The sequence below is a fragment of the Cataglyphis hispanica genome, chromosome 1 (assembly GCF_021464435.1).
Source record: "Cataglyphis hispanica isolate Lineage 1 chromosome 1, ULB_Chis1_1.0, whole genome shotgun sequence".
Lineage (NCBI taxonomy): Eukaryota > Metazoa > Arthropoda > Insecta > Hymenoptera > Formicidae > Cataglyphis > Cataglyphis hispanica.
Window position 1 is genome coordinate 3,504,408 of NC_065954.1, and position 11,915 is coordinate 3,516,322.

At 38.9% G+C, this 11,915-nt stretch overlaps 1 protein-coding gene across 5 annotated transcripts in view; it reads left to right on the top strand.

Annotated features, from left to right (window-relative positions):
• Positions 1 to 11,915, top strand: part of LOC126852706 (probable serine/threonine-protein kinase dyrk2) — a 142,953-nt gene that overhangs the window by 52,542 nt on the left and 78,496 nt on the right. The window lies entirely within an intron of this gene.

Consider the following 11,915-nt stretch of genomic DNA (forward strand, 5'->3'; position numbering starts at 1 on the left):
CCGCGGTAAGCAACTTTCACCCCGGCGTGCGCCACGATTCCGTGATCGCGACAAGATAGACGCCGCAAAAAAATCGCGGCGAATCGCCGGAAAAATTGGATAGAGAGAAAGAGAAGGATCGACTATCTCGTCGACTGTCCGGTTGACCTGTGGACATTTCTTCACGACGACTCGTTTCGCTATTAACTCGCTTTTAAACCGTTCCGCGTCGAAATGTCGAAACGAACGATCCTAATGCTTTTGTTAAGATTCCACTTTACGGTCGTTTGTGCGATCGGTAGGGCGCGATTTGATAGAGATAACGACGTCGACGATGGATTATCGCCTTTGTGGAACTCGCCACGATTACCAGAGTCGATTGGAAAAAGACGAACAACACAAAGAGGTTCTAATATCGACTTGTGGGTTCGTAAAATAGCGTCTTATCTGTCTTGTGTAAATTAATTTCCATGTCTTCAAAACAAGATTCATAACATAGTTTCCATTCTGACATATGTAATTTATTACACTACGAATGTTTTATCTATTAGCTACAGATTTTTTGAGATTTTTTTTTAAATACATTTTTTCTTATTTAATGTGCGCGCTTATTACAGATATTAAAATCTCGATCGAGACAGAATGGAAGTAAAGAAATTTACGAAATCCAAAATTGCGATATCGTACGATAAACGACTAGTTGATCGAGCTCTTATCTTGCGCGAAAGGCGATCACATTGATTACATTGATCAACGATCGTTGAATAAGAATCCGCATCGCGCATATTACGCGGTGACAGGTGGAATAGATGAATGTAGAAACGCTCGCCTTTATACTCGATATGATCACATGTGATTAATGCGAATAATCGGGAGCGTTTCGAACTTAATACACGTCATACGGCAAAAAATAGAGTACGGAATTAAAATCATAGCGCTACGAACTAGATCGCTGTGTAATATATATTACCGCAATTCTACGAGGTCGTACTTCTGTTACGTTTCTAGTTTAATTGAGCTCGATAGTGCAAAATGGGAGTATGCTGTCCTGAAACATGCGACGTCATATATTCAGTTTAGCTTATATATACAGGGTGGGCTCAAACGTGCCGGTCAGACTTTGAAATTTTATAAGAAATTTAATTTTGAACAAAAAGTTTTCTTTAAACCGGGGTCGAAAAATGCTTCTTTAAGAAGTTAGCGATCAAAAACCTTTAAAATCACGGTTATTTTATAAATATCAGAGAAAGTATGTGTTTTTTAAGAAAAAGTACGGAAACAAAAATTGTAGAGGACTAACTTATCTTTCAAATGAGATTAAAATGATTGTAGTATTCGTAGGTTTTGAGATAAGAGATAAAAAGCGTAGGTTTTGAGATAAGAGATATAAAGGTCGATAGTCGAAAAAACACTTTTTTGTACAATTAAAACTGGTTATCTCAAAACCTGTGGAACGTATTACAATCATTCTGATCTCATTTGAAAGATAATTTAATTCTTTACAATTTTTGTTTAGTATTTTTTGTTAAAAAACACATACTTTTCCTGATATTTTTAAAAATATATAAAATAACCGTGATTTCAGAGATTTTTGGACACTAATTTTTTAAGGAAACATTTATCGACTCATGTTTATAGGAAATTTTTTGTTCAGACTTAAATTTTTTATAAAATCTCAAAGTCTGGCCGGATCATTTGAACTCACCCTGTATATCGTCTTCCGCACACTTCTGTACTTTTATATGTATGGTAATTAATAGTGAAGTAACTTCTACAAATGAAACATAATACGGATCGTCTGTAGTCCTACAGTTTTAGTATCGACCTTTTGACCTGCTCGAATAAAAAAAAAAAAACCACGTTTGATCGAATGCAAATAAATATACGATAAAACTACACAAATTTTGCTATAGAAAAGTAAATAAATGAGAAAAATTGCACGGTTAAATAACGCAATTTAAATAGCCTGTGGCAAGATAGAAAATAGTTTAACGATAAACTTGTTATGTAAATTAAACGAGAGAGATATATGATCCAAGTGTAAGCTTCTTATAATTCTTCCTTGAAAATGCACTCTTAAATATATGCACCATAAATTAAACACGAGATTCCGGTGTATTAGACTGAATTTTCAGCCGGACAAGCGAATCGATCGCGCGAGACCAAGTCAGCGGCGCGTTTCGACTTGGGTTACAAGTTCACACGCTTACCGGGTCGCGATCCACACGCATACGCGCACAAATCAGCTGATTTATGACCGTGGATAAGTGGAAGCACGTGCGGGTCGCGCGATATCTACTGTTTGAAGAGAATTAGACAGCCTTTTTCCCCTCCGATGTGTCGAACGTCCATGTTATTTTTAGAGCACGGCACGTCGAAGGAAGGAAGTCATATGTATTTCTAGCCTTCTGCTATGTTCTCTATTATTAGTGGATACGTGGATACTGGATTTCCGTTCATTTTTAAACGTCAACATGTATCTAAGGCAGCTTTTCTCGTATCTCTCGTTGTTTCCCTCTTGTTATATCTTACGTTTTTGAAAATGCGCAGCAGCATTCCCGCCCGTCCAATAGTTTCATCCGATGATGTAAACACGGCGGTTGAGATCCGTGGCCGTGCGTCTGTTCGTGCTGTTTCAACTTATCCATGCATTACGCTTGAATATGTAACCCGCCCGCCAGCATCGCCGCAATGTTTCTGAATATCGATGAACGCGGATTATCGAAGCGACGGATTAATTGCATCGGAAGGCTGAATATAATTCCCGCGGGTCGGATGCGTCTGCAGTGACACTCCGGATTACGCGAAGACGTTATCGCACAAATTTCCCTCGGTAGTTGTCTTGCTTTTTATCTTCGAAAAGAAAAACTTTAATCTCATTAATCGAAAAAAAAAAAAAGATTTATTACGGAAGATCTTCTCATTGAGAATATTTTAATATTTTTCTCGAGAGATGCTCGCCACATTTTCTTTCTTTTTTTAGCTTTACAAAATCGAGATTCCTAGGTCAGGGACGCGTAACCTACGCATCCGGCGCAGACAGTACGCATTTTCGCCGGCGTTGAAAGGCATGCAGATTACCGTCGTCGTCTGCGCACGGAAAATTACTAGTGATGTTTATATACGGCTGGAGAATATGACGTTAAATTTATATAATTTCGTGCAAATCGGCGAAATGAGCGACCCGCGCGTGGACGCGACCGTGAAGGGATTTCATAGAATTATATAAACTGTGTGGCGTAATGACACGCCGACATTCCGTAGAAAGAGGGGAATAAACGGCCGATACTCGTCTTTCGACTTGTGTAAGTGCCCGAATGTCGAGGTACATGGCAAATAATCGAAGCGTCAAATCGCAAGAGACATCAGCTGATTCGAAGTAAGATAATAGAAACGAAAGATCGAGAAATTTTTTATAACTATTATTGTATAATATACATGGCGCTTGCTCAAAAAAAAATTCTATACAATTTCCACGATTTCCTCACGCAATTTCGTCGACCGGTAAATTACGTATCGCGTACGTGAGACGTAGAACTGATACAATTAGGCGATTCACGATGATGCGCGAAAGGCCCGGCGACAGAAGTGGAGATGACTGCGAGCGCGACGGCAGAAAATAGCGCATCATCGTGATATGCGGCTGCCGTATGTCGGAAATTTCATTCGTCCGATGCAAGATGCAGGGAAAAAAATAACCGTGTAACATCGCGTAGGAAATAGAACGAACCGGTCGCTGAACAAATAATCTCTTAAAAAGAGAGAATACGAGTTCATTATGCTCGCACATAGACGTCCCAAGAGTCGTTGCATTTGTTTTTTTTTTCACGCTAACATCAACATTTTATTGAAAAACTATATAGTTCTCGATTTTATGGCGAGAATATAAATAATTTTCTTATTTGTATGATTTTCGCGGTTTTTTCTTATGTTCACGAAAAACGAGATTTTTAAGATTCTAGTATGGAAATGACGAAAAATCTTCGAGTATTCGATGCACGTCTTGGGATCGGCTTCCCGATCGCGCGCAGTGAGAGCCCTGCCGATGCATCGAAGCCTTCCCTTCCTTCTTCGAACGACCCCGATCTCGAGGGCATTTAATCTGTCGTTTGAATTGATCCCGCATCCCGTATTCATTGCTTTCGTGCGGCAACCGTGAACACACACATGTCCACGCCCAGACATGTCACACATGTACACGCACTCGATCGCTCGTCGTTCGCGGCGAGTAATACTTCGGCACTCGAACTTATATCACAACATAACATCTCCGTGTAGGAATTATCTTTGGGTGATTTCTTTACGTGCCACGCATCTGGGCACGACCGCAACGTTGGAAGCACGTTAGGGCAAGCCGATAGAATTAATGAGTCTTCGAGCGCGAATAGTGATAGGAAAATTGTTACAAATGATATTGCAAGAAGTATGCGGATAAAAAGAATATAAATTCACAGGGATGCTTTTAAAAATTCTTAATGTCATAGAACTATATTCTTTAATATATTTTTATCATATTATGAATTTTAATTTGTGACGAATAAAAAGAACACCTCGATAATAATAATAAAAAAAATATAGTTTCTGTGAGGAGAGTACATATTTAAATGGCAGTAAAAGACACTTTGTCTTGAATCATCCTGTAGGGCCTCGCAGGCAGAGGACTTGACTATCTATAAGATAGAAGTCACGAGATAGAAAGACCCCTGACGGTGATATCTCACGGCGATCTCTTCAAGCTCGGCCGTGGCTGTCGTTGCGTCGAACCAAGGTGATTTATCATTATTGAAATACGGACCATTTGAACCACCGTAGCCTACTCTCTACTCTCGCCTGCGACATGTGACGTTTCTTCTGCCGGACAGAAGTCCCTTTTGTGCCCCGACACATTTGCTTTCCGCTCGAAAGTTATTCAAATCAGCAGAAGATTATTCGATAAAAGTGAGATAAAATTTTCCGTTCCCAAATTATGGTTTTAGGAAGACAGGAAATTTGACAAAATTATCCGACAATTACTAACATTTAATGAAACAAGATAAGTGAGAAAGAAATAGTTCTGCGTTTAATTGAGGACTGAAAAATATCGTCCTTTCCTTCTAGCATAGAATAATTTAAGATCGCTATATTAGAAAATAATTACGAAGGGTATATATTTAATAAAAATTTGTTCAAATTTATTTATTATGTATTTAATGAAAAAAGTTAAGAGGATAAAAATTTACGAAACACTCACATATGTCTTTATCTCTTAAAAAACAAAATTATTGCGTCATGGGAGCAGTGTTTTAGATTTATGACGTGACGCAGGGAGAATCAAAGGCTATTTTTGGTAAGATATTTCGTAAAGTATTTCACTTTCAGTATCGGCGGGTATCGTCGATGTCATCTCGCGAGAGGTAATATCGCTTCGAAACGAGTTAAATAAATTTGCGCGACAGCCTATCTTTTTTCTTGCGTGCGCCATACGATGTTGCGACAAACGTAAAAACTCGAAAGTATCCTCGAACGTATATCGCTATAAATTTTTTATTTTCCTCGACAACTTTTGCGTTTATTCGTGCCTGCCCCGTAAAAAAGTTTTTGAGATAGCGCTTAACGATGGCCCGGGTCATGATTTAATGATATTTCATTAAGCGAAATTTATCTGCCTTCATCTTCGCCTTGTCCGCGGAGTCGCTGCTTGCCGATCGAAGCTTGCGATAAGCACCGGTTTTCTCTGTCCTGCGGGCGCTTCTTGAAATTGTTCGTTGCGAACGCTAATTGTAACGGTGCCTTTTACGTCCCGGCGCGGTTCTACGAACAGCGGAATCGTTTATCGTCGCGGCTGAAAGATATAAAAGCGATGAAATAGATTAGAACGATGTCATATGTATATATATATATATATATGCCACGCATAGAGACTAGGAGATCTGCAGCTCCGGAATTCTCTCGGCTGTGCGCTTCCACGTGCGTCTCGTTCCCCGAAATGAAATTTCTTTTTGTCAACACAGATGGTGGTCGAATGCACTTCGGTACAAACCGGATCTGGACAATCTGGCATTACTCTTTCGTCTGGAAGATAACGCCATGAACAAACAAGCGGATTCCGGTTTGCAGTGCTCTATGGTAGTTAACTGCGGTCTAAAGTTCTGTTCAAATTCTGTTATTCTGAATTTTATTAAAAGTTAATTATTCCCGTGTTGAAATATGAGAGAAAAAAAATATATATATATATATATACTTATGACGCAAAGAGAAATATATCTCTAACGAACTATATGTAGCATATCCGTATTTAACGGTCTTTCCATACAGCATCTCCGAGAAGAGATGTTCGTGACATCCTCGGGCGACCCAATCGAAAATTGCTGTGCGGACAATATAGTATATTTCACATATTTTTTGCCAGTTTCTATGCGAGCTATCAAATAAAATTATTACGACTACAATGTGAGAGCGACACACAGTATTCCGTGCGAACGATTCCTCGAGGACTTTTCGAAGCGCAGCTAACGCACTAATTAACTGACAAACGAGATTACTCCGAGTTCCGGTTGTTAAACCGCAAAACCGCTCCGGCGCGGAAGACAAAAGCTCGTATTTAACATTAAACGTATCCGCCTGATCTAAAAGCCTATTCACATCGAAAGTATACAGCATGCATTTATGATCCTGTTCCATAAAAATTGAATGATTTAAAGGATCTTAAACTGCACGTGTGCACGTACGAGAAAATATACAGGGTATCCGCGTATTTGCATGAAGGGATGAATTCAGCACGCTAAAAGAAGAAACTTTTCTGGCGCTTTCTTTGGCGCTTTGGTCAAATCTTAAAAATAAGCGCTTTTCCAAATCAAAATTTAATTAAAATGGGGTATTACTTATGGGACTTTTTTTTACCAAAATCAAGTGTTAAAGGTAATAAAAATTTTTACTTAAATAATAAGAATTACGTTTTACAATATTCCAAAATCTAATTCTTATCGTCTACTTTTAAAGTTGTTTGCTGTCTAAAAAATTATTTTTTTTTATTCTAAATTTTTAAATGCGCTCAATTTTTTTTCAGCAAAGTTAAAAAAATGGTTTCTCTTTTATTGTCTGCTATATACATCGTATACACAAGATAATGTTCTAAAGCACGAATCTTTTACGATCGCGGATGTGGTAGATCCCTGCAACGTGCGGTTTATTATCGACTAGTCAAAATCCTGCTTTGCCGATATTGCGGGCAGTCACGATGATTCAGTCGAGAGACGATACCGTGAAGATGACAGCACCAATATTTTTTTTTCCACGTGCAATGTGATAACATTGTCTAATTTATATTAGCGGTAGGAATTTTACGAAGATATTTGGTACGAATTATTATTTGCCCGGATATAATATAATCTTTATTGCAATCCGCACATAATATAAAATAAAATAATACTCATATATATACATATTAAAATAGTTAATGGAAGAATAAAAACGGGAGAATGGCGCATCGTTATGTCTAGATTATGCAAAAATAATGTGATTAACGTTACATAAATATTTATCCGCGATGAATGTTACTACACAAAATTCGTCTAGAAATGTCACTGCATGCACGCACACGTGACCGCGGGTGAGACTTGACACTCAATCAGGCTGTCAATCTGTCCACTCGCATCCGGGAATGCGGGTATACGATTCTCAGGCAAGTTCATGTGGGCGCCGTCGCCGTTCGACGAGATTTAGATTCCCGGTAGAATTGGCCATCGTGTATCTCTCATTCTCTGTGTTGCCATGCTAAATACTCTCCGCGGCTACGGGCGATTTAACTGTAATGTAGATTCCGTCGTGCATCTAAAAAGCCCTGGCGCAGCGTAAGTTAGCATTTGGCATACGTTCTTCTTCTTGCAATCACGAGCGAATTAATTCACGCGTATTCTATAAATATATAATTATGCTATACTTATACGTTTGTTCATATAAATGTATATTCATATAATTAATTCATATAATTAATATTTATGTATATATTGCAAATAATTTATGTATATTTATTATATATTTATATTTATTTATTTAATATTTGCGGTCTCTTTGATGTTTGAGATTAGGAGATTAGAAAGTCAGTAATTTGCGAGAGGAATCAATTTTAATATGTGCTGCTAGATGTTATGCATAATGTGACGAAAATAATTTTTTTTTTTTTTTAATATGATTACTCACGAGATATATTTATTTGTTAAATTTACATGTGTGAATAATATTTTGCATAATATCAATATAATTATCACAATATATACACGAATGAGTTTTCAGAGTAGGTCTGACTCATCGGAATGAACTTCTAGTAATCAATGATCTTGTGAATAATATATACGAGCACTGTCGCTTTAGCAGCTCATCGGAGGCGCTTGGCGTTTCAGTTTCCGCTTTTACTACGTTGTAAGTACGGGTGCTTCAATTCGAGCAAACTTGATTCATGGAGTAGGCCGTAACGACATAATGTGGGCTAATACGCGGCAATTTGATAAGACTCCGAGTTTGAACTATTTCAAGGAACACGACGTCGTCTAGTAGTAGCTGTTCATCGTATCCAGCAGAAGTAACTTTGTTGACTAAATTCAGAAATGTTTGTAAACAAAAATTGTGTTGTTATAGCTCTAGTTTTCCAAAATTTTTGAATCATTTAGAGATCATTTAAAGAACGGACAATAAAAGAAAATAATTGTAAAATGAAATTCCACTCTGATCTGCGGCTTTAGAACTATTTTCGAATCATCTTGTCTCTCTCGCGTTACACGATTCGACACTTCAATTATGTCTCATACTCGACTCGTACGTTTATAAGTTCGTATTGTATCTTTGCATCAGCAAGCCACACACTGCGGGCTTGAAATAATTATGTGACAAGAAGCGGAAGTGCGATCGTACGAGATGTAATTCGACGCCGATGCAACGATGAAGCGATTCTTTGTATCTACGACATAGTATGCGTTTGATACGTACACGATTGCATCAATAATCTGACGCGCCACGCCAAGTCGTGTCATCTATACATTTCGACACTATAATATATGGGATTTTTTAGAGATTGCGAGTGGGCGACGCTCAATACGCCAGTATACAATCAGATAATGACATGACATGACAGTAGCGATGACTGGATCGACCCTTTTCATGTAACGTTAGTTTTTTCCGTGGATCTATTATTTAATGATTGAGATTCGCGATATCTAACGATAATATAAGATCCAGAGAGAGAGAGAGAAACTCGACATTTTTCCGAACGGGAATGAGTGTTTAGAAATAACGTTTGACAGTTCTTTGAAGTTGAGCACATGCGGCGCGACTCTGTAATTTTTTCTATGATAAATGAATAGTGACAATGATATTTTGATGTGATTTGATAATGATTTCATAATACTGGCTTTCAATTATTCATATATTTATACGTATAATATTTTATTAAATCGAATGCAGTGGAGATCATATTATCAAATAATATTATCGCATACATTCTTCGTAAATTGCTGGAACTCTCGAATGGCGCTTTGAAGCGAGAGTTTATAATTCATCGCGGAAATTCTCGCGGATATGACAGCATTAATTAGCACTTTCTCAACAAATAGAGCAAAGGTTCATATCTCACTCCCGCAACTACGTCGATGGAAAAGGCGATTCTAATTTACCGTAATCGGAAAATCAGACGCTTATCTTTGCGTTTGTTTTGTGTTGAATCCCGTTTGTTTGCATGAAAGTGCTTTTAATCGATTACTTCCGCCGCGAGAGAGCAGGGTGGAGGAAAAAAGGCGGAAGAAATAACGGCGGAGACTGCACAACGTGAGTGTACGTATCGCTTATATCGATCTCCGTATGTATAACGCGGCTAGAAAGTCGGATATCGATGACATCGGCCAAGACGCAATACATACATCGTCGGGGATGTGCTCATAAAAATTCATGGAAAAATTCAGTCATCATTGAAACTTGTGAGACTAACGAGCAAGTTGATTCGACGAAACGAATTAGACGAAACGCACAAATAAACTTAAAGGGATGGCTTTTAAATGTTTATAGAAACGTTAAATTCATCGAGATGCTAAAATTTTGAATTACATTTCATTATAAGCATTATCATTATTATTATTACATTTATTATCTTTTATATTAGACTGTGATTTAATCCTTAAATCTACGCGTGTCGTATTGTCAAAAATGGGGCGCGAATTGGAAAATCCATCTTGCAGGAATTCGTACGCGCGAGTTATCGATTTTGTTGATGCAGTGTGGCGCTAATCGTGTGGCATTTGCCAAGACGTTCCCACGGGATTTCGCGAAAAAAGCTTCTTGCAGAAACCTGTTCCCGTGGATGAAATAAAAGCTGGCCCGTTTCTAGGAACGGATGACGGTGCCGATTAAAAGCGGAACGACTCCGCGAGCGCTACGAGCTGCGTAACGCGTCGCGAGTTTACGGTCTATAACTTCTCTCTTACATTGGCCGTATGATAAGGTATGCTCATGTGCACGGTTTATAGTTCATTAAAATTTTTTCTGCCGACTCGGAAGACGGCTTTCGTATAGCGAGCGTGATGGTTTCGCATGACTCTCGATTCGCTCGTAAAGAGGGACTTTGTCGCGCGAGGCACTACGAGATCTTTTGCCAAACGCTACGACGTTAATAGTTATCCTTGAATTTCGGCGTCTTCTCAAGATCGAGTTTTCCGCCTTCAAATCTCGGAAGTCGAAAAAAGTGTTAAAATTTGCAGGTTGTATCAAAATTATAATATGATGGTATATAATTAGTAAGTTTATTTTGTGCTGAGTGGCAATATACGTTTCTTTGAGAACAGATATACATAGAAAATACAATAAAACAATAAAAAAGTAATACGTTTTAATGAGAAAACAGAAATGCCAGAGAAGAAAACAGCTGTAATTAAAATCAGAAGCAAGAAAAGAAAGAATATAGAAAAATTACGCAAATGTGCGGTTGTAAAAATTTTTCTTCAAAATAAGAAACATAATATAATTTAATAAAAATATGTTTACATATTATAACGCAAGCTGTGGCAAGTAAATACTACTACTCTATTATTTGTACATTCATATTTTTCGTGTTCCTCAAAAATGTGATATTGAAAAAAAGAAAGATAGATATTTCGAAAAATGCTTTTATCATAAAAATAAAAACCTTATTAAATTCAATTGATGAATCGAATTGAAGATTCTATTTCAAAATACAATTCAAATAATTAAGAGCAATTGTGTAGCATTCTGCGTTTTCGATATCGAGACAGAAATCGGTACTTTCAAGGAGCACCTGACAGCAGAGAAATTCACTTAGCCCTAGCTCTGTAGTCGTATCCTTTACCAGCGGACGAGAATGGCGTATGTGAGTCAGGGCTAACGCGAGTAAGTAGACGAAGGTGCGTGGATGTGATCAGGTGAGGGTCGTGGAAGGAAACGGGGCGACCGAGCGAGGTCTCGACTTCTCGCGTTGGCAATGCGAGTCGGGTCACGAACACCAGGAGAGAACCGGAGGAAAGCAAAGAGGGGAGCAAGAAAAAAGAAACGAACAGTGGGGTTGGGCGCCGATATATAGATGGTAGGATAGACGGCGGGGAGGTCGCGGGTGTAGAGGACACACAACGATGTCGGTGGAAACCGGGAGGGAGGGAGGGAGGGGGAGGGAGGGAGAAGGGCAACGGGGGTGGTGTATCCATCGCGCGTCGAGGGTGGAGAAGGACCTGCGCGCGAATTTCCCGCGTTCGTCCAACCTCATATTGATCCCACCCCAGCGAACTCCCTCGTTTTCTAGGTAGAGAGGTGGAGACACGGCAGGAGGGAGATCCAGTAAGGGTGGTTCGTCGGCATATAACGCCGGACCGGGTGAGTGAGCGAGAAACGCAGAAGGGAGAGTCGCAGAATCGTGGGCGCTCCGACGAGGATGGTCCAGCGAGCGCGCGGGAGTCGTCGTGCTC